Source organism: Chlamydotis macqueenii, chromosome 7, assembly GCF_036417535.1.
Source record: "Chlamydotis macqueenii isolate bChlMac1 chromosome 7, bChlMac1.mat, whole genome shotgun sequence".
Lineage (NCBI taxonomy): Eukaryota > Metazoa > Chordata > Aves > Otidiformes > Otididae > Chlamydotis > Chlamydotis macqueenii.
Window position 1 is genome coordinate 2,406,163 of NC_141562.1, and position 21,905 is coordinate 2,428,067.

Sequence of the window (21,905 nt, forward strand, 5' to 3'; positions counted from 1 at the left end):
GAGTTCAAAACTCCTCAAGTGTAATTGTTTCAGAGAAAAGGTATCCCTGGATTGATAGGGGAGGGTAAGCACTGGGAGTCAGAGGAAGAACTACTTCATCAGATGAAAGTGAGGGTTTGCTAATCCACAAGAAGGATAGGCTTTGTTGTTAAGAGATTGCTTGCTTGATGTTTCTGTGAGTTTTCATTTATATATATTTATATATTTTTAATGTGAAATTTGTAAAGATTTAACTTTGTGTCAGTGAAACATACTGGTATTTTTGGATTTTTTTCTTAAAAAATTAGCAAGCTTTATTCCAGTTATATGGCTATGGCAACAGTAATTTCAAAATAATCTGTTATATTTTTCATAGACTTTCTAAAAATGTTGATTCTTGTTTCAGTAGTCATTGTGTGAGCTGTGAAACCTATTTAATCTGCTATATTTGTTCTATCAGTTACAGGCTGATTAAGATAATTAGAGATAACTGTTTCAATGCAAGGCATTCTTGTGTGAACTGTCTGTAAATTGTAATTTTATATAAATAGCACTCTGCTGTAGTTCATTGTTAAATGTGTTGTGCTCTCATGTTGTTATTGTGTAAAGAAAAAATTTACAGGGCAAGAAATTTACACTAGGAATTAAACTTTTGAAATATTTTTCCTGATTTGTATGTATTGTTTTGGCTGTACTTTAAATGGGTGTGCCATAAGAGTATTCAACAAAAGAATAACTATAAGCAGGGAGGCTTTCACTGCTCCTCAGTCTTTCCATCATACCAGTTTTTCCTTCTCTTTTGCTTCTTTGCAATTGTTAGCCTTCATGTGAACTGAAAGGTACTTCAAAACACTGGAAGAAAATAGTCTGAAAGCTTCATGTGCGTTTGCTTCATAGTAAAGAGAAGCGAAGAAGCTGAAGACTTTTTCCACTGACAGGTGTTTGTGTGTCAGAGCAATGAATGCTTTTGATGGCAAACCCACTTGCTTTTCTTCATTGTACTTTTCTTTCTAAATATAATAGAGGAAAAAAAAAAGAGGAAAATTCTGACAACAAAACCAAAATTTCTCCAAACTGTATAATAGAAAGCTTGCTTTATTTATTTTTTTTTTTAAGAGGAGAAATTTAAATTATTTCAATGCCTATTCACTTTCTTTCTGTGTGGAGAAAAAAAAAGAGAGTAGTTGAGGAATGCCTGGGAAAGGTGAAGGCGCTTGTGAGTTGTATTCCTCATTATGTTACAAAAATCTTGTCATCTGATGATTGGTTGATGCAAAATTGCATTGTGTTACAGACTGCAGAGCCTCCTTTAGAACAATATAAGTGGTTAGAGTCCCATCTTATATAGCATAAAACTATTTTAAATCACTGTTTTTAAAAATTGTTTTCACATTTTTAAATCCTGTTGTGTAAATATATTAGCATGCCACGTGTCTGTCTTCCTTATTTGCTTAGTTTATATTCTGACTAAAGACAGTAATTGAAGATTATTTTGCAAGTGTTAAATGTTCTGATCTTTAGTTGTTCTCATATGTTAAGCCATGCAATGCAATCACATCATATGAAATTGTAGATGCATCAATAGCACAGTCAAATGGAGCATGTGGAAGAGATTAAAAGTAAGAGTTGAGAAAAATATGACTTGGGTAGTCTTTCTTTCAAACATAAGAAAAAGCCCCTCTTATTTAATATGAAAACACAAAATGTAAAAAAAAACCCAAACAACCTAGTTTGGGTTAAATTCATTTTTTTCTTTCCATTAACAGTGGAAGCAATTTGAATGATGGTAAAAATGGTGCAAAACAGAAGTTTAAACTTATGTAGACAAATGTTTGACAGAAGTACTGAGATATCATCCATGCAGGAAATAGAAGCAGATGCTATGTAAATTGTGCTGCAGACTAAACCTGACCCAGGAGCATAAAACAGCCTTCCTCAGGAATACTCCTGATCAAACCGCAATGGGTAGAAAAAGCAAATACATAACTATAGAATATCAGATTACTCTGAGTGTGAAGTGAGCAGAAAGCAGGTTTAATCCAAACTGGTGGTTCATTTCTACCTCAAAGCAATTTCAACATATTTGATCCAATTTTCACTATTTAGCTTTTGTGGATAACTCTGAAAAATGTTGTCACATTGTTTTTGATGGGCAAATGAAGTAGTACATAAGAATTTCTGGAAATCTTCACTTTTCTGTACAGTAGGTCTAGAAGGTAATTTTATAACAGCCTTCCTTCAAAGCCTAGTAAAAGTTTTCTCATGGTCAGAATTTTTTTTCATATTTATCTTTTTATTTATGTCAGTTAATGTGCAAGAATTCACTAATATCCTGTTTGAAATGAATTGGCAATGGATTGTCTACATTAATTACCCTTGACTCCTAAAATAACTAGACTTCTGAAAGTCTCAACACATAATATTGCACCTGTTAGGTCCTGCAAGTCCAGGAGGAGTGTGCTCCTGGGTTATTTGAGTCACCTGATGGGGAAAGGAGCAGGTGTTTCCCAGCATGGTCCTGCTGGGCACAGGTATGCACTAGCAGGCCCATTCCTCCCTGTAGTGCAGGATGCTGGTGTGTCAGGCTCAGCTAGCCTGCAGACCTGCCGTGGGGACCCTGTACCAGGTTAGATGCTAAGGTGTGTGCTGCAAGGCCGTGTGAGTGTTGCAGCTGTGGAGTATTAGGGAAGGGTCAGATGAATGACTTTTTGGAGAATGTGCAATCCCCAACGGTTTTGAAGAAGAACCTGAGAAGACAAGCTAGATGTCAGGGCACCCGAACAAGGGACGTATTGCCTGGTAAGAATGCGCAGACTGGCTCCACAGAACCTCTTGTCATAAAGAAGGTGAGTTTTGCATCTTGGCTGAAGCTGCTGTATTGTTTCTGACCCTTGTGCATTTCTGTTCACCCCAAAAGCTTGAGTCAAATCTCTTGTAGAAATAACACAACAGTTGTAACATGCAAACAGGATTGCCCTCTGCGTTACATTGCACAGTTGCGTAAAAGTGTAAATTTTAGAAAGAAAGTATGTGATATTAAGATGATGTGTAAATGTAAATTTTGATCAGGCCTCATCATTGGCAAGGTTACTGCATAGTTTTAACTGCCACCTATATAGCAGTGATACACCTGTAAGTCCAGGAGCACTGCTTGGAAGCCAAGGTAGCCCAACAGCAGTTCTTGTGGTGGAAAAGAGGAAGATCTGAGTAGCCAAAGTACTACAGAAGTCTTAAGGGAGTAGTGAAAACCCTTGCTGTTGAGATAGGAGATGTTAGCCTGGGCTGTCTCTTTAGTGCTCCCTTTTTTTTTTTTTTTTTTAAAGAAAAAAAAAAAAAAAAAAGACCTGAAGTCATGCTGCATTTGTCTCATGTGAAACTGTACTTTGCACTACTTCAAATCTTTTCAGAAGTGGATTGTTTTGTACCCTCCCCCATAGCTCCCTCTTGATGTTAAAGCTATAAACCAGTGATATGCCTGAGTAGAGCTAGTCACAGATGCTCTGCCAGCATGTGACTGGTGTGCCTGAGCTTTATCATTCCTGCTAACTGACCCTTTTACTAAAAGTTTAATAGGGGATAAATTCACATGTGAATTCATAATCCCCTCAGTTGTGCCAGGAGGATTCCTTAACAAGCAGGCAACAAAGAGAATCTTATACAGCTAGACTTTTTTATTCCTCCTCCTCTTCATTCTTTTTCCAAATTTATTGGGTAGACTACTTCAAGGATGTGTCTTTAACTGTCATCCCAATATTTATTTGTGCATAACATAAACAAACAAAGGCAATATATTCAATGTGGTTTTCAGAGCAGCTCTATGCATGGAACTGAATAAATTTTTGAGCTTTTAAGTGCAATAGGTGGAAGTATTGTAGCTTCCAAATATTTAGTATTTCTACTTGTTCACTATAACTTAAAAATTATGCTTTCATAGCATAATCTCTTGAAACATACACGAAATATTTATTGTGCGTTATTAGTTCATGGGAGCTTCCTTGTTATTTCAGAATTTTGTATATTGTGCTACTCTTGCCTACAGAAGCCTGTAACCACAGATACTGCAAATATTTTTAGTAGAAAATGCTTTTAATCAACTTAGTTACTGTTATTTTGAGTTTGAAGAAAAAATTGTTTCTCTTGTTCTGTTGAAGTGCCTTTAAAGTGATGATATCATCACTTTAATATATTGAAAAGCTTCAGGGTTGCAACATTTATTGAGCAATGCTCATTGAAAGAACATTATGGATGTCTGGAGGCTTTCTGCTTTTATAGAAAGGACACTGCTTTTTGTGGCCTTTGTGAAATAAAACTTAATTTTAAAATTTCCTATTATATTTCTGGCATGGAAAATGAGGAAATATGCATAATCTCTTTTCAGTACTGTGTTTTCTGAACCAAAACATACTGGGGTCTGCTAGCCTGAAAGAAATGTCCTCAGAAGCTCCTGTTCCAGGGCCCCAACTTTCCATAATTTCATTGTATATGCCACCGAGGTGTTGCGAATAGATACTTCTGCTGGTTACATCCTGCCTCTCCTATCATTAGGCAACTACTTTTAAAGAATATTTTTTTTCCTTTCAGACTTGTGACATTGTAGAAGTCACTTTAACTTTAGAATTTGGCATTTTCTCAGTGGAACCAGTAAAAAGTGGCTTTGTTTTGTTAAACTTCAATGGAAGCATGATGCAGCTGTCTTTGACAGGAAGAAATTCTGTGTGAGTATACTAACCTAAGGTGTGTGTATGTGGGGAGAGGGGAGGGGGAGTGCAGGAGGAGGTGTGTTTGGAGTGTGAGCCAGGTTGTAAGATCAAGACAGACAGCTGTGTGGAGTCTCAGAAGTTAGCAGTGTAGTAGATGTTGCTGACAGTGTCTGGTTTTGACTGTGATTTTTTGTTTTCTTTTTCATTTTCTTTTTATTGTTTATTTTAAAAATAATGTGAGAAATTGTGCACTGAAATATTTTAACTTCTGAAATAAAATAGATGTGTTATCTTTCAGAAGTTCAGCAACTAACTTCTCTTCCATTTCCTCTCTGCTCTCCCTGTTCTTCCCCTCTCACTCCAAGTTGAACTGTTTCAGGAACTGAGCATAAATAAAGTAGTTTTCACCTTAGTAGTTCTTTAGAGTTGCAACAGCCTTAATTTGTAAGGAGCTTTTCTGTATTTTTGTGATGACGGTTCTGAGGTCTGAAAACAAACTTAAATTAATCAAATTTGAGCAAATGATACTAGAACATTTTGGCAGCTGCCATTAATGTCTTTGGGCTCCTGCATGGTTGCAGCATACGTTACCCAGCCCCAGAAATCTTGAGATTCAGAGAGGTCATAGCAGCAGCCAGCTCCTGGTTGAACATGGTAAAAAGAACACTTAGTTGAAAGGTATGTCAAAGTTAGGGTGTTTTGATTTTGTTTTTTAAATTTTTTTTTTTTTTTAATTTTTAGCTCTGTGACTAAGTGTTCATAGAACTGAGAGAGATATTCCTCTCAATTTAGAAATGACGCTTTAGAGACAGCTCTGGGACACTTCTGAATTTGATTGTAAACTCTACTCCATTCTTTCTGTTGTTTAGAAAAAATCAATACCAGATAAAAGAGCTGCATGCCCTAAAATACTGCATTTTGGTTGACTGAGGAATTGTTGCTTCAGAAAAGCAGCCTTAGCAAACTTTGGACCTTTTTGCAGATCAGAATTAGGGCAGAAAATACACCTGCAGTGTCCTGGCAGTCACTGAAAAAATGCATAGATGCTTGTGTTGCTGAATATTTGTTTTGATCCTATACACTCATTGATCTCAAAATACTTCTTCAATTTTATGGTTGGTACAGAGGTATTACATGTTGCTGTTTTGGTGGCATTTTTCTTTATATCCAGTACTGTAAATAGAAACCCTACTAAGGTAAATCATACCTTACTAGGTATGATTTACATTCTAAGCTTTTAAATTATATATGAGCTTTCAGTATAAAAGTAATAAAGGCAGTTTGGGTGACCAGTTATGAAAGCGTTTGTTACAGTAGTACTTTATACAGACATCTTAAATGATAAGCATTTCTACTTCTGTGTAAGACTTCAATGCAAAATGTACAGCAGTGTCTTAAACTGCTCGAAAGAGATGATTAAAATCTTCCCACAGAAATTAATATCACTGTATTTTTCATAGTATCTCTGAAGTTCATAGTGATTTGCATTGATGGGTAGGAGTATTATCAGTCCTACAAATACCATTGACACCCATAGACTTATGAGAAGGTTAATTATTAATTAATTTCCTAAATCAAAGAATAATATTATTCCAGGAATATGTGGTATTTGAATAAATCATGTGTTTTTTCACACTCTGAAGTAGGATGCAGTTACTAGTTGGGTGTTTAAAATGTTCTTGGGGCTCTTTGCCCACTCAGACAAGAATGAGTCTGGATTGTCAAATTGTTAGAGCAGCATCCTAACAATGATAGGCATAGAGGTGTAAATACGGAGGACTGTTTTGCACTCAAATTTTGCTGCATGAAGCTGTCAAGTAATGTCACCTGCAGTGTCTTCTTCCTGCTGCACCCCAAATGAGTACCCCTTTATCACAACCTAGGGTTGGTACAGTTCTTACTGGCCTGTTTTTTTTGTTTTGTTCTTAAAACCTCTTCCAACAAGGGTCACTGGGAATGGTTGGAGGAGACAATCCAGTATCCTGTTGCTCCCTGGAGACTCTGGATCCTGGAGACTGGGAGCTGTAATTATACATAAGCAGTTCCATGAGAATAATGGAGGATGTGAAAGGGCATTGCCTGGAAGGGAAGGCTGGGGATTCTCTAGGGCTAGGAGCTGTGGGGTCTGGTTGTGAATCTGTAAACACTGTTTGTAGGGTGTAGGTGGTAAACTTCCACCACATGTTTAAACAGGTGGTCCTGCTGCCTTCCTGTGGTCTGCTGGAACTGCTGCTGTTCATTTTCCCTTGGGTATATCCACCATAACTGAGAACACATCTATGTTAGTGTTTTTGTTTGGAGCAGAAGTGCAATTTTAAAAGTGCATCCCTCAGAAGACCCTACTTACTGATTATTGATTTGTTCTGCAAAATGATTTATGCAGTGCAGGCTAGATTTTTTTTTTTTTTTTTTGAGAAAACTAAACTGAAAGCTGTATTCTAGGTTTGCACAGAACGAGCTTTAACCTCTAGCGAAGACATAATTATTGAGCCCTTGTTAAAACCATGTGGGTAGTGGTCTTTTTACTCTTACCATGCTTTTTGGCGAGAGGATTTAGTGGGAGATGTATAATGGAAGAAATGTCTTGACAGATTATTGGAAATGTGAGGACAATGGTAGTTTTCTGTTTCTGACAGCTAAGTTGTATTTAGACTAGAATTGCTTTATTACTGTGCTGGGCAGCGCATCCCACCTTGTTCAATAATTTCTACAAGTATACATGCATATGTGTGTAAGATGGTTGTGGTGCACACTTTGTTACAGTGATGAATGTCATCACAGAAAAGCATGCAAGAAAATTAGTGATATCCACTGTGCTAGTTGGAAGGATAGCATCTTGTATGGGCCTTTTCCCAACTTGTTCCTTAGGGCAAGTAAGTAGTTAATAGTAAATTATATTCTGTTTACAATTTTAGAAGTCCCTCCTATGCCAGAGGATCTTGAGACTTTTTTAACAAGCATCCACTTCATCTGTACTCATTTCATCCACCTCTGAAAAGCAACAAACCAATTTAAAATTCTAAACAACCAGCTAGAAATGAAACCAAATTAATTTAACTTCATCTTCTAAACCTTTCTCCTTCAGTGATGAAATTGATTGGATTTTTTAAAAAGCTCCAAGAGCATTCTTTCAAAATATAAATGTCTTTGTCATTGCCACCTGTGTGTTTTAGGGTGTGTTAAACCCCTTTTTTTTTGCACCATGTCACAGGCTTTTTATGGGCCTCATGTTTCTCTGGGTGTATGGCACATTGCCAACGGCTAACTATAGTGCTAGTAAAATAATGCTTTACAGAACTTTTGTGGAAATCACACTTCCACTCTTTTATTCCAAATTGTTTTTTCTTTATTTGGCCCATTTTTTTAAAATGGCTTTCAGTGTAGTTGGTTCTACTATCTACCCAGTACAACAAAAATATAATCTAATACCCTAATTCTGATAAATGGGTGGTAGCACTCATTGTATACCTTTCATTTATCAAGATGCAAAGCTTGCTGAAGAATTGTTTCACATTGTTAATACTGAATTTAATTTGGTATCGAATTAATTTTTAACTGAAATTAAATAGGTATAGATTAATTTTTGCCTTTATTTTTTCTTGCTTCCATATACACTTTTTGCAATAGCAGTATATTAGAGGTAGCCTTATAGTTTAAAGGGTTTACTTCTTTACCATGTTGTCAATACTCATCTAAAAGCACAGCGCAGATCATGCTACAGTGTTCTACTCTAATATCATTGGTTTTGATATTTGCTAAGACTGTATCTATATTCTTTTTTTTTAACATTCTGCTTCTAGGTCTGTAAACAAATTTGCAAGGGACATGAATGGACAATGAAGTGACTGTGGTATGAAGTTAAACCATGCAGTGTTTGATGTGTTTAGATGGTACAACTTGTTCTCTGGTGAAAGCAGGTTGTACTCTACTAGTTAATGGTTTGTTTTCTGACGTAGCTATTGGTGTGCTAGTAAGCAAATGGAAGGTCTGAAGGTAGTTTTATTGGCTGGAAACAAAGCAGAAGTCTTCTTGCTGCTCTTAGAGATGCTGCTTGTTTACTGTGACTGTTAATAATATGGCCAGCTATTTTTCTTGAATTCCTTTTCTTTATTGAATTTTTCTGTGCCTGTGATGGTGAAACAACAAGGAAGAATATACGCTGAGAAGATACATTCATTGTGCTTTGGCAAGTGGCTAGCTTGTTTTCTTTCAATGTTGTATTACAACTTTTCTAATACCATTGCGGTCATCTGTAATTGTTTGGGTGTCTGGTATGCATTATTTCTAGCCATTTTAATGAAATATTACAGTTATTAACTATGACTACTGGTTTATAGTGGCTGTAGTCCTTGAATGTTGTCTGTTATTGTAGTTTAGGACCACTTTGTTAGAGCATTAGCCACCTTCTGGTTTGCATCAAGGTGGCTGTCTAATGGATCATTAACTGCTAGTGAGGCCTGGGTCCTGGGGGACTTGCTGGGTACAGCAGTTGTGGTATAAGAAGTAAAGCTCATAGAGCTAGCAATCTGAATATAGCGAACCCTGCAGCGGTGTAAAATGAAATTACTCTATCCTCTTATTATCTTGGTTTTTGCTGTAACACTTCATTGTCACAAGTGCAGTGTGTGTTTTAGATGCTCTGAATGGGCAGGTGTTGATGAAGTGGAGGCTCCTAAAGCAAGTGTGACTGTTTTCTCCTTTATTTTTAATCTTGATACTACTTTTTGGTTGGGTTCATCAGCTGCTCATAAGATTGTTCTTATTCTCACTAACTTAGGAGACAATGCTGTAAGAGTTATAGGTGCAGTATATGTGTTTTCTTCTCCCACCTTTTTCTTTTTTGTGCACTCCTCCCCAAGTCTCCTCCATATAAATGCATAGAACTAGCACTATAAAAAGAAAAGCTGACGAAACAAACTTCTGAGGCGGTAGAGTTAATGTCTGTGTGTATTTTCGGATAATCTGCGTTTTTCTGAGGCCCCCTTCCTGTATTCTTGTCCTTCTAATAGTGCGGTTAGCATCTAAACTTCTCTTTGCTGGAGGTGCTTCTGTGGTTAGATCAGTCCCAAACCTTCCTCGTCAGCCTCAGTGTGACTGTTGGAGGCAACAAAGAGAGTCCTCGTTAGGTTCCTAATGTAGAACATCCTTTTTGGTCAATTAGAACTTCAACTTGGGTAATTCAGAGGTTGGTGAGAGGTGCTGTCAGATGTTTGAGAAGTGTTCAGATCTTTGGGGATGGCTAAATGTTTGGAGGCCTTCATTTTTCAGTCTTGTCTATGAGATTGTGTTTCATGTGTTTTTGCCAGATGACAGTTCTAGATGTCTTTATCTGTATTTTAAAATTCAACTGAGAGACTTCTGTGGCTCTGACCTTGCTGAGATTCTTGTGTCAGGTCATATATAGTAAATGTCACAGTTAAGAGTAAAACAGTGATTTTTTTATTTTTATTTTTATTTTTTTTTTTTTTTTTTTTTACTACAAACTGCTGCCATGGTCTGTCAGGTATTAAGTCAGCACTTTTTCTTAAGTTAGACTTTCATTTAGCTGCTCTTAATTTCAAAATGACAATAGGTACTGAAAATCACTGCTTCAGTCCCTCAAATTATGAATAAGCGTGGACTGTGAAATAATAATTACAGAGCTGAATCTTACTTGCAATGGGATCAAAATATTAAAGCATTAATGCTCATGCAACAAAGATCTATCAGAGTTTGGCAAATACTGAACCCAACACCTTTCTCAGAGATGGAAGTACTCCTTCAGGCAATGTATATGATCAAATATAAATCAGTATAGTAGACTGTAGTTGCTCTTGGATTAATCTGTTTAAAATTGAGATGAGTATGTGCATGTTGGTTTTGACTGACATAAGAAAGCACAGAAACACTTTAATTTCAGCAAATACTGTGGCTCAATTATCTGACTGATTTTTCTCAGTTGGACATGCCATTAGCTTATTTGTAATTTAAAATTGGCATATTTATTCTAAATAAATTAGGAGGATAATGCAAATGTCAATAAATTTTGGGGGTAAAGGAAGACAAAAAAGAAGGAAACAGGAACTAAAATAATATTTAAATATGTCAAATTTTTCAGAAGTGGGGTGTTGGGGAAAAGGGAAGTTGCATTTAATTAGCTGTAACTGCCTGATCGCATGTTCGTGAACACATGGAAGCTCCTTTCTGAACAAACAACACAGTTCTCAATTGCACCCTGTTGATGTACAATTTTAATTGTGTCAGGATTTCGTTACCAGACTGACACACACAGCTATGCTTTAAAAATTCAGGATTTGTATCTCTTTCATTATCTGGTACTATTGAATTATGAATATATTCTGTCACTGTTTGATTTTCCTAATCTGTAAAATTACTTTAGTGTAAAAAGTGTTGTTGTTAATGTGTGTGTTTGATAATTACAGAATTGGTAAAGCAAGCATTGCTGCTTGGCTTCAAGGAGTTCATTTGGCCCTTTTGACGCAAGCCCCTGGCTCTAAGAAGCAGCAAATTAAGCTGTTGTTGTTTTGCTGCACCCCTCCACCCCCCACAATCATTCTGTTGCACCCAGTACGTGATAAATCAACCACAGGAGCTTTAGCGTTGCCATAACGTGACATTACCTATCAGCTCATCAAGTCTGTGTTGACTCTGCGCCTTTTAGGCTGTGTATTTCTTCAAAGTCTAGGGCCAGTTACTTAGTCAGCTCTAACTAATTTCAGAGTGGAAGGGAAACTTTACTGGAGTGCTGTTTGGGATCTGCTTTTTAATCCTGGTCTGTTTAATGTTTGCCTCCTGACATCCTAGGCCAGACATCATTTTAATGGTATGTGTGGTGATAAAGCCAATAAACTGTCAAGATGATTGATAATCTAAGCATTATAGCAATATGACTTTCCTGTTCTCCTCTGTGCTTTAGATGATGGTTTCCAAATTGAATTCTTACAGTGTGCTGTATGCTTGTTGGAGAGTCTCTGAACAAACGCTTGGAAGGAGCCAGCCCTTGCTAATGCAGGCTTTTAGATTTCTGTTATTATTGGAAGGACTTTTAATTTGGGGAAATGTTAAGTGGGAATTCTACCATTGGAATAGGCTTAGTCTGTAAATTTTTGAAATTCTTTTTTTTTTATGGCCACCTGAGATGAATCTCAAAATTTCATGTGGCCGATTCCTTTATCTGTATTATCTTTCAACGAGAGATAACGGAGCACAATGCAGTGTGTGCGTGGCTTCCGGGTTCTCTTAAGCAAATTCAGCGGCCATTTTTCATTGTCTTAATTGAAAGTCATTGATCAGACTTGCTCACTTTTTATTTTGGGAAGCTTGGAGGCAATTGATTTGAATTATTTTTGCATGATGCCTAAAATAAATGATTTTAATCTTGTACTTTTGTGCTGGCCCCTGGATAGTGACAGGACCAGGACAAAAGAATGATGGATATTTGTGTTTTGGAACTGCTCTGTGTGTGCCTTTTTTTTTTTTTGTTTAAGTTTACCAGTATATCAGATTCCTGGTTGTGTTTATTTATTTTTCCTTAAACCAGAAGTTAGCACTCCTGCACTGGCTGAAGAAATTTTATGCAGGTAGTTCTCATTAATCTGCATCAATTGATAAATTCTGCATACTTCCAGTGATTGCTTGTGGAGTGAGGTCAAAGCCGCTTGTACATTTTTCCACTCCCCCAGCTCAGTTTATTGTTGGACCATTACAGATGGTCCAACCTCCAGATTCCAGAGGTTCAACTACGAATCTCACTTGAATGATATTTAGACTTTGGGCGAGTAAATACTGCTGTCTCCCCCAGTTTTGCTGTAAACATTTCCCCATTGGAAAGTAATTGTTATTTGTGTTATATGGGTGAATGTAAAGTTCTGATGCATTGCAAAAACAAACCTTTACTTGGTTTTCACTGCAGTGTCAGCCTGAATTATTTGAATTAATCGTTTTGTTTTTTTTTTTTTTTTTTTTTTTTTTTTTTGGGAACAAGTAAAGTGAAAAGTCATGTATGAATTGCTATGCCCTCACTGGTGATGCACCCACTGCTCCCCACATGTACTGGAAGATGTGTCCCTCAGTTCTTGGCACCTGGGAGTAGACCCCTGTTACGCTTCCATTCCAGTGGAACTATTGGCAAACTGTTTCTCTAGGTCTTGGGTGAGAGACTGTGGAAAGGCACTAGGAGACCCCCATACTCTTTTGAAAGCCCGTGTCCCATCTGGAAAGTCAGTGGGTTAACCAGACTGGTGAAAAGCTTTTTGAACTAGATTAGAGATGGTAGGTCGAGAGCTTTGTTAATTCTGCAGTGAAGATACATCTCTTAGAGCAGTCAGAGCCGAGAAAAGAATCTGTCCCTCTTGATACCTCTAGGCTCTTGAGAGCCACTCTCTGAAAGCAGTCTTTGACTTTCAGCTTTGTCTTTGTTCCTTCACCTTCTCTCCTATTCCTACAGCCAACTCATCTTTTTTCCACTGACAGTTAGCCAGTTCAAGTTGTGCTTCTTCATGTTTCCAGGATGATCTAGTGTGTTGCTGCACTCTGAAAGCACTCTGTTGAATAAAGGGGATAGACCAGAAATGACTTCGGGAGGTATTCCAGAGAATGGATTGGTAGGGCACTTGGGGGTTTCTTGCATTCTTTTGTGAGTTAGAGGAAGGAAAGTACAGGATTTAATCCAAACTTAAGAACAGACCTGATGTATGGTGAATCTTTCTTTCTATTAATAAATAGAAGGTTCTGTTAAAATTCAGGCTGATGGAGGATGGACGTTGACCAATGCGATGGACAGATGAGATTTGATTGTGTACTCCTTGAAATTATGTTTCTCAGAACTGCTGGGTCAAATTCTAGTTGTGTGACTCACCTGAAAAGAAATGAAGCTAAACTGCCCTTTTTCTTCTTCTCAACCTAAAGACTTCCCAATGCAGCATTGCACTGGTTCTCATCCACAAGCATTAAAGGCTAAAGCTTGATTTACTTTTGAAAAATTAGAGCTTGAGTTTTGCAGAAACAACTGGGCAACAATGAACTAAGTACTATTACACTGTGCTATTACAATTTTATTTGGTCAGCTTTTTAAAGACCCTTACAGTCAATTCAATCACAGTACACTCTGAAAAGAAGATTGTTTCAGATTCAACTTGTTTACTTTTTCTTGCAAGATTACCTGTGGTCTCTTTTTTTTTTTTTTTTAAAGCAGTAATTATTAAAAAATAAAAAGTCTAATAATGGCTTATCTACTGAGGCAAGTGAAAACTCTGTTTTCCAGAACACATTTGGTTGTGTTTTAATAGATTTCTCCCTAGATGTTCCTAGGGTAGCTTGACTTTTTCTTTTTTTTTTTTTTTTTTTTTAATCAATATTTTTAAGCAATTCTCTCCCAAGGTTATCTTTCCCCAAGAAGAGTGATAGAGGCCAACCATACAGTGCAGTGATAGAAACAAAACATGAATTCATAATGTGAGCAAAGGATCTTAGACATTTGGAGAAGGATGCAGCTAATTGGTTTCCCCCTCCTCCCCTGTCCTGTAATGTCTGAGATGGTGTACACAGCTTCCTGGTGCCTATGAAACTTTTGTCTTTTTTAAAGCTGACGTTTTACTTTCCTGGCATGTTATGTATTGATAGGAAAGAAAACTCTCTGCAGTAGCATTACTTGCTTTTTTTCATCTGTCGCTTCTGTTATATGTATGTTATAATGATATGGAGGCATTATATTTTTTGATTATTTAATAGCTTTAAAATCTGTAGTTCTTTGGCCAAATATGTCTGTAATCAAATGATTACTAGGTTCACTTAAAGGCATGAATTTGTACTGTAGCTGATTTTGTGTTTTATATGATTTGAAAAAAAGCAAGGCATGCCTTGTAATCTTCAGCTGAGGTTTTTGTGTAACTGGATATTATTTTATATGAAAAGGAAAAAATGCCTTTTTTTTTTTTTTTTCTCCCTAGCCATACATCATATTCTTATTTCTCTTAACTGTCCATAAAATAATGTAGACAGCCACTTTGTAACTCTTCTAGGAGGTAGCATGTTAAGTATTCAGCTGTGTAGGTAATGATGATTGTGCAGAATTGAGCATTGCTTGTGTATTCATCGCTAATAGCTCCCCCTTGTTGAGTCAATTTGTACTTTGGTTTTTTTTTTTCCTTCAGATGACAGGAATATGGTTTGGTGTAGATATTATTTCAGCCATTTTGCCCCAGGAAAGACATTAGTAATTTATAAATAAAATACACATAAAAATAGGAGAAGTCAAATGTAGATTTTTCACAACAAAGGCACTAATAATTTCAGTACTGTGATGTGAAGCTCAATTAGTTTTAATTACTGATTTATGAACTGTTTATTTTAGGAAAGTCAGTTAAATTCTGGTAACTTCTGTAGAAGAGTCCTTGCTTGGGTCTCTGATCTGTAAAAGGGAGCAAGAAATATCTTCATCTTGTTTTCAGAGCTTTTGGTTGCATCTCCAAGTGATACTACTCAGCCAGCAAATTGAGTGTGTGCTTTGTGACGTGTAGCTCAAGTGTGGCTCCAGATAGCTGTGTGGATGTTAGTGCTTGCAGAAAACTGGTAGTGATTTTGTTTGTTTTATTTATTTATTTTTCACAGCTGTTAAACAGAAATTGACAGTGCTGACGGGGCGGGGGGGAGAGGGGGGAAGGCAGCATTATCCCAAGTATTTTTTTTTTTTTTTTTTTGTATCATGTGGGATTTGGGAAGAATTTTCAATTTTTTCCCTCTCTTGAGTGGGGATGAAACTGGGTGAGTTGTGAAGACAACTCTTTAAGGTCTTACTGGCTATCCAGAGTAGTGAATGTGAAAAGCAGAAATATTTACAAGACCTAATTCTGTATGTGATATTCTGTTAGATTTTGCTGTTATTTAGGCCATTTGTTATCATCTGATTGTTGTAAAGTCATAGATCCCTACTTAAATGTAGGCATTTTTTTTCTTAGATTCTTTTTTTTTTTTTCCTTCTTTAGATATTGCTTTACTGTTAGGTGTATTCCTTTAGGCAATTTCTTTAGGGCTTGTTTACTTCATTTGTGGCCTCTGTGTTGTCTACAGTTCAGAAACATTGAGAAGCTGTCTGTGTTGTGTTACTGCAATATTTTCTGAACGATGTGGAATAACCCCTGAAATTACTTGTTTTCAGAGTGTTTGCATATATTAAAGCTGTTAAAGAGCTGCAAAATAACAAGAAGTTATACAAATTGTTTTTAAATAGCAAAGGATCTGCTGATAGACTGGAAAATGAGGGTAGAGTGGGATGGCAAGTCTTGAAATCATATCCTCAGTTTAAAGTCCACTTAGTGATTACCTGAGTAAGTGCTCTAGCAAAAATAGGAAAAACATGTTTATTTCATCTTAGCTTTTAAAACAAAAATTGCAAACTGATGACTGTGGATCATAATGTATACAAATAGTTGTAGTACCTAAAATGTGGTAAATCATTGATGAAATCCATTTAGTGAGAAGGAAATACTGTGTGATAGTTGTTTCATGGGGTCCAGTTCTGGTCCCTGGAAAGAACCAAGTCCTGCTCTGTCCTGGACAGTCCTTTTCTTTTGGAGGCCAGCAGTGGCTGGGTTTGTGTGACCTGTCCATGGTAGCTCAGCTTGACTCTCTTCCACTGCCACATTTTCTTTCCATTGGCTCGACTCTCTTTCCATTGCCTAGTCTTGTTTCTTCCAGGCCTAAAGATATGGTTAAATTACATTGGGTGATGCAGTTTCATTTGAGAAAGTGATAAAGTGGAAGAACACTTCTAGAGGAAGCTCTAAAGGAAACAATTTGGAAAACACTCCCCACTCCAGTTTGGAGTCAACTAGTTAATTTCTGGATGTGGCTGGTAACAGGACTGTGAACTTGGTGCTTGGAAAATTAATGACTGCTTCGTGGCTGTATATTTCTGCTATACTTTGCCTCCATGCTCTTTCACAACAACTGTTTGAGTATTGATCTGCTAGTGCCTAATAGCTTAGAAACCCTGTGAATGCAATATGAGGATTAGGAAACAATGCCCCTAAACCCCAAAGCATTGAATACATATATATTTTTCTCGCTGTGATTTAGTTCTGATTGAAATTTATGGTACTGGTCATATGAGTAAAATTACAAGATTGTGACTCTGAGTGCTTTTTATATGTCTGGAAAAGCATATGGGATACACAAACATGATTAAATGAACTGTATTGAATTGCTTACTTTGCAAAATTGCTCACCAATTATTAAGTTAGATTATGTAGACTATTTGTACATAGAAGGAAAACTGGACATGCTTCAAAGTAAACAAAATATGCTTTATTTTGCTTAGCTGATCAATAGAAAAGATCAAGTCTATGTGGTTTTGCTTTACATTAAAAAAAAAAAAAGCCCTTGCCATAAATTGTTAGGCATAGGGTTTTTTTTTTTGTGTCAGTCAAAATAATTTTTCAACAGAGCATGAAAATGGAAGACGGAGAATCTGAATGGTTCTGCTTTAGAACCACACTGAAAGTTTTTTGTTTTATGTAAATAGAGATTGATGGAACATTTTACACAGAGTGCAGGTTTTTGACAAAAAGTATTGATGGTTGCTTTCAGTAAGTGTTACTGGAGATGACAGAACGTTGCATTTTAAGATGAATTACAGTAGAGACTCCCTCTTTGGGAATGTCATACATTTTATTTCATCTGTTGTTTTGAGAAAGAATGACTAAAGTAATAAATACCGTAGACTGATCTCTCTTTCCTTAACATCTTATAGATCTTGTATTAGTTTGCTATGCTTGGTAGAAGTTATATTAAAAATAATTAGGTAGATGCATATTTTTTGCTAAGATCCACTTACTGTACTTTGTGGGTTTTTAAGTGTTAACTTGCATTAATGATAATCCTAGAAGAATGATCCTTTTGATCTTTATATTGGCTTATATTTAAATCTTCAGAAGAACAGAATGCTTTTTCTGATTCATTTGGAGGCAAACTAAATTTAGAGGTCTGGTTTGAGTGGCATGAGACTCTTTCTTTGCAAATGCAAGTTGATCAACTTTACAGCACCCGTGTGCTAAATTTTTCATTAACACTTCCAAAAGCAGTTACATTGTCTGTAAACACAAAAGAGATTTTTTTTTTTTTTTTTTGTCCTGCTATTGTGCATAGTTTTACTGAAATATCTCTTGAAGCGATAGCAGAAAACCAGACATATGGGATGACTGAATTCCTAGAACTGAAAATGCAAGTGGGTTTTGGATAGTAAGACGGGATGTTTTAGGTCAATGGGAATTGTAAGTAGTGCTTAGCAGAAAATTAATTCTGCTGTAAACATATATTTGCATTTTGTATTTTTAATGTTTTAAAATTTCTTGTGCTTAAAATTGTTGTAGCCTATGAAACAGATCCGTTCTCTGCAGTGTTTATGTTTTACTTTCAAATTTAGTGGAATTCACCATCGCACATCCCTGCCATCCCTTAAAATGACGGAAGGGAGGTTTGAGAAAACATTGTACAGTGGAAGGTACAAGTATGAAGGAAATTTCAAGGGAGGATACAATGTGAACATGGACTCCTCTGTAGGTTTCATGGCTGATAATGACAGCTTGAAAAAGAAGGGCTGGAGCACCTCTCCTATGAAGACAGGCTGAGAGAGTTGGGGTTGTTCAGTGTGGAGAAGAGGAGGCTCCAGGGAGACCTTATAGCAGCCTTCCAGTATCTCAAGAGGGCTTTTAGGAAGGAGGAGGAGAAAGTCTTTAGCAGGGCCTGTTGTGATACACAAGGGGTAATGGTTTTAAAATAGAAGGAGGTATACTTTGACTAGACATAAAGAAAATAATTTTACAATCAGGGTGATGAAACACTGGAACAGGTTGCCCAGAGAGGTGGTGGATGCCCCATCCCTGGAAACATTCATGGCCAGGTTGGACGGGGCTCTGAGCAACCTGATCTGGTTGAAGATGTCCCTGCTCCTTGCAGGGGGGTTGGACTAGATGACCTTTAAAGATCCCTTCCAACGCAAACTATTCTATGATTCTATGAAGTCTAGATGTCTTCTCAGAAGAGTGATAGTTTTAACACGGATCATCTTCTGGGCATGTTTTTCAAGCCTTTTAAAGAATATTCTCTTTTCTGAATAATAAAAGAGCAGTAGTGGCATCTTAATGATGAATGCATGTGGAAAAGAGAATATAGCCAAAAGGGTATTGTCACCCTAAAAAGAAAAGCTTGTGTAAAGAAGGCTTATGCTTTAGAAAAGAACATGGAGAAAGTGACAAATCAAACATCAACAATAAACCCAAGTTTCTTCTTGATTGCCTCCGTTTCCATGTTAGCATTCTAATACCACCTCTCAGTTCTTACTGAAAATCAACTTTCTTGCCTACAACTGGGTTATCTACTGAGAAGAGAGCTGAATTTTTCTTTATTACTCTTATGCTCTTGAAAATGGTTCCTTGAAAAGGAAAGTTATTTTTATTTATCATTCTTCCCTGCTGAAATACTTCTTATTACTGCACTGATGCAAAAGCATTACTAATTTTTTTTTTCTTTAAATCTATTCAGTTTTCCTGTTCTTACATTATATTGCCCAAAATTATTTTGGAACCTAGATAGATAAGAATTTATTTCATATATTGATTCTTTTCTCTCACCACTTGATGGCTTCTTTTACCAAACTCATGATAACTTGGCTTGGACCCATGCCTTTAGCTGGACTGCGGAACATGCCATCGAACCCTGGCTATTTGGTTGTCTAACAGGCTAAACCCACCACTTCTCTGAAATTCCCCCTGTGCTGTTCCATATTTGAATGGTGAAAACCAGTCACATAATTATTAGATTCCATTGCATAGGCATCTTTTAAACTATTGAGTGAACTGATAAAATACACAGAAGATTCATTGTGGAATTTGTCTTTTACATTGAACTGAAGGTTGTCAGTCAATATCTGGCAGTATTCACTAGCTTATCCTCTTGTTTAGTTTATAGATCCTCAGTTTACTTCTCGATGGCCTCATCTTCCCTGCAGGTTGCTAACTTGAGCTGGAATACATGGAAACTGCTCCCTGGCTGCTTTGCTCAAGGACTATCATTGTTTCTGCTGCATCAGTGTCCAGCAGCTGGGCCTGAGACATATCTTTCCCACAGGTAGAGCAAGGTTTTCCCAGCTCCTTCCCCAAACCGTGCCTTTCTCTACAAGGAAGCATCCTGGCAGATTGCAGCAGGCTGTTGTTTCATAGCAAACTTGCATGGAAGGCAATGTGGTAAAATTAATAACCAAATTAAAAAAAATAAAATCTCAATTTATTAATGTCTACATAGTCAACCTTAGCTGTAGGAAGGGAAGGAATCATCAGCTGCTGTATGAAGAGAATGATCCTCTGCTGGTGTCAGGCTTGAAGAAAATATAACATCTTTGTGGAGGAAAAAGGCTTTTCCCTGTTCTGTAAATGTCCTAAAAATTCCAAGTGTAGTATAGTCAGCTCCAGGACAAGATTTAAACAGATGCTTCAAGGGGACCTTAACCCATGAAATCATCCTATCCTGCAGCCAAAACCTCACCTTCTAACTCCTGAATAAATAGATTCTCATGACAGAATAATTCATCTCCAGTCATGAAAGCATCAGCTTTAAACGACAGCTTGTAGAGACCCTGTGCTTGTTAGGGCCAGATCAGAAGCCCAGATGCCTCGGATGTAAACTCATGAAGGGAAGATTAATTTATCTGTCATCCTATGCTTTGACAGTTGTTATAAATCTGATTTAGCTCTGAGCAGAAATAGGGGGACCTTTGAATTTATAAGGGTGATACTAAGAAAACCTAAGCTAGACTCTCTGAGCATTGAAGAAACAAAATGTACTTATGGTCAGTGAGATCTTAAGCAATCTTCAGGCATAAAAAATAACAAAAATGGTGAGGGTGGCCGAGGCTCACTTTCCACAGGCAAGGGCTGTGTGGGTGCAGTATTGTGGTACGCCCACTGGAACTCTCTCGCGTGAAGAGCACTGGAAGCAAGGCTCTGTGTTTATTGATCGATGGTAGCAGACAACTCCATGAGCCAAGTGTGCGTGCTTTTTTAAAACAATATGTTGGCACTGTTTTTAGAGCTTTTCCTTTTCTGACATTTTGAACTTTACAGAGGTGATTTTTTTTTTCTTTTTGAAAATTCATAAAGTTGTCAGATTGATTTATTGTGGAATGATCCTGTGCAGATTTTAAACAACTACAGCAGCAGTACATTTGTAAAATCTAAATGAAAATTTAATAGTCCTGGCCTCATTGGAGATGGACTGTTTTCTTATGATAGGAGCATTTGTCTGTGGAAACAGAACAGGTGGTTAAAGCTAGGAAAAGTTTTTTTTTCTTGTTAGTGCTACTCTGCTAGTATCTTCTGCTCTGTGGGAACTGGGCAGTAACATCTGTCATGCCTTCTTTCTTATTCCATGTGCTCCAAATTAAATGTAGTATAATAGCTGTGGAATTTTCATTTTCACTTTCATGTAAAATATTGAAAATAAAATCTGTAACACCGTTTTAAAATCTGAGCTCCCCCGGATAGAATGGTGCTATTTTTGTTAGGTTAGTATAAGGGCATCTGCAAATACTGTGGTATCTGCTGTATGTGTTCAGTGCAAAGACGATTTTAATCTTTATGGAGGTGAGTTACTGTTGATTTATGCTGAATTCAGACTTTATAAAACTTCTGAGAATCCACTTGTCGTATGTTACCTTACATATAGCTCAGGTCTCTAAATGCATAGCATTACTCTGCAAGACTGGATTGCAGTGAAGTGAATGATTTCCATCCACGGGTAAGTCGGAAACTGTGCCTTTCTTTGGTGATGAGGAGGTGACCTGTGTGTTAACTGCTTCTGTGTTGGGCTAGAAGTGAACCACAGTGAAAAATCACTCTTCTTCCTTGAAAGGATAGAATACTAATGAGTTCCTTCCTTTCCTATTTCTTTACTTCCAGCCTGCATCACCTGCTAGTTTGGGACCTCATGTCCAATTTTGTAAAGCTGGTAGCGAGTCAGTGACATCACCCCGTTGGAAGCTTTCAGTGGGTTAGCTAAGGTTGTTCTGTTGTTACTCCCTGCAAATTTTAGGCATGTTACCTCAGCCCAGAACTGTTGTAAGGGAGCCGATTCTGTGTGTCAGCATAGCCTTTTCCTTATGGATGAGTGTACAGTGTCCTCTTCAGTGGAGGGACAACTGCTGTTGCACACTTTACAAGTGGTCTGAGAGAGAAC

General features: G+C 37.1%; 1 protein-coding gene and 1 long non-coding RNA gene across 2 annotated transcripts in view; one reads left to right on the forward strand and one right to left on the reverse strand.

Moving 5' to 3' along the window:
- Positions 1 to 21,905, reverse strand: part of LOC147600029 (uncharacterized) — a 686,528-nt gene that overhangs the window by 515,301 nt on the left and 149,322 nt on the right. The window lies entirely within an intron of this gene.
- LRMDA (leucine rich melanocyte differentiation associated) overlaps positions 1 to 21,905 on the forward strand; it is a 681,403-nt gene that overhangs the window by 34,337 nt on the left and 625,161 nt on the right. The gene's annotated exons all lie outside the window — the stretch shown is intronic.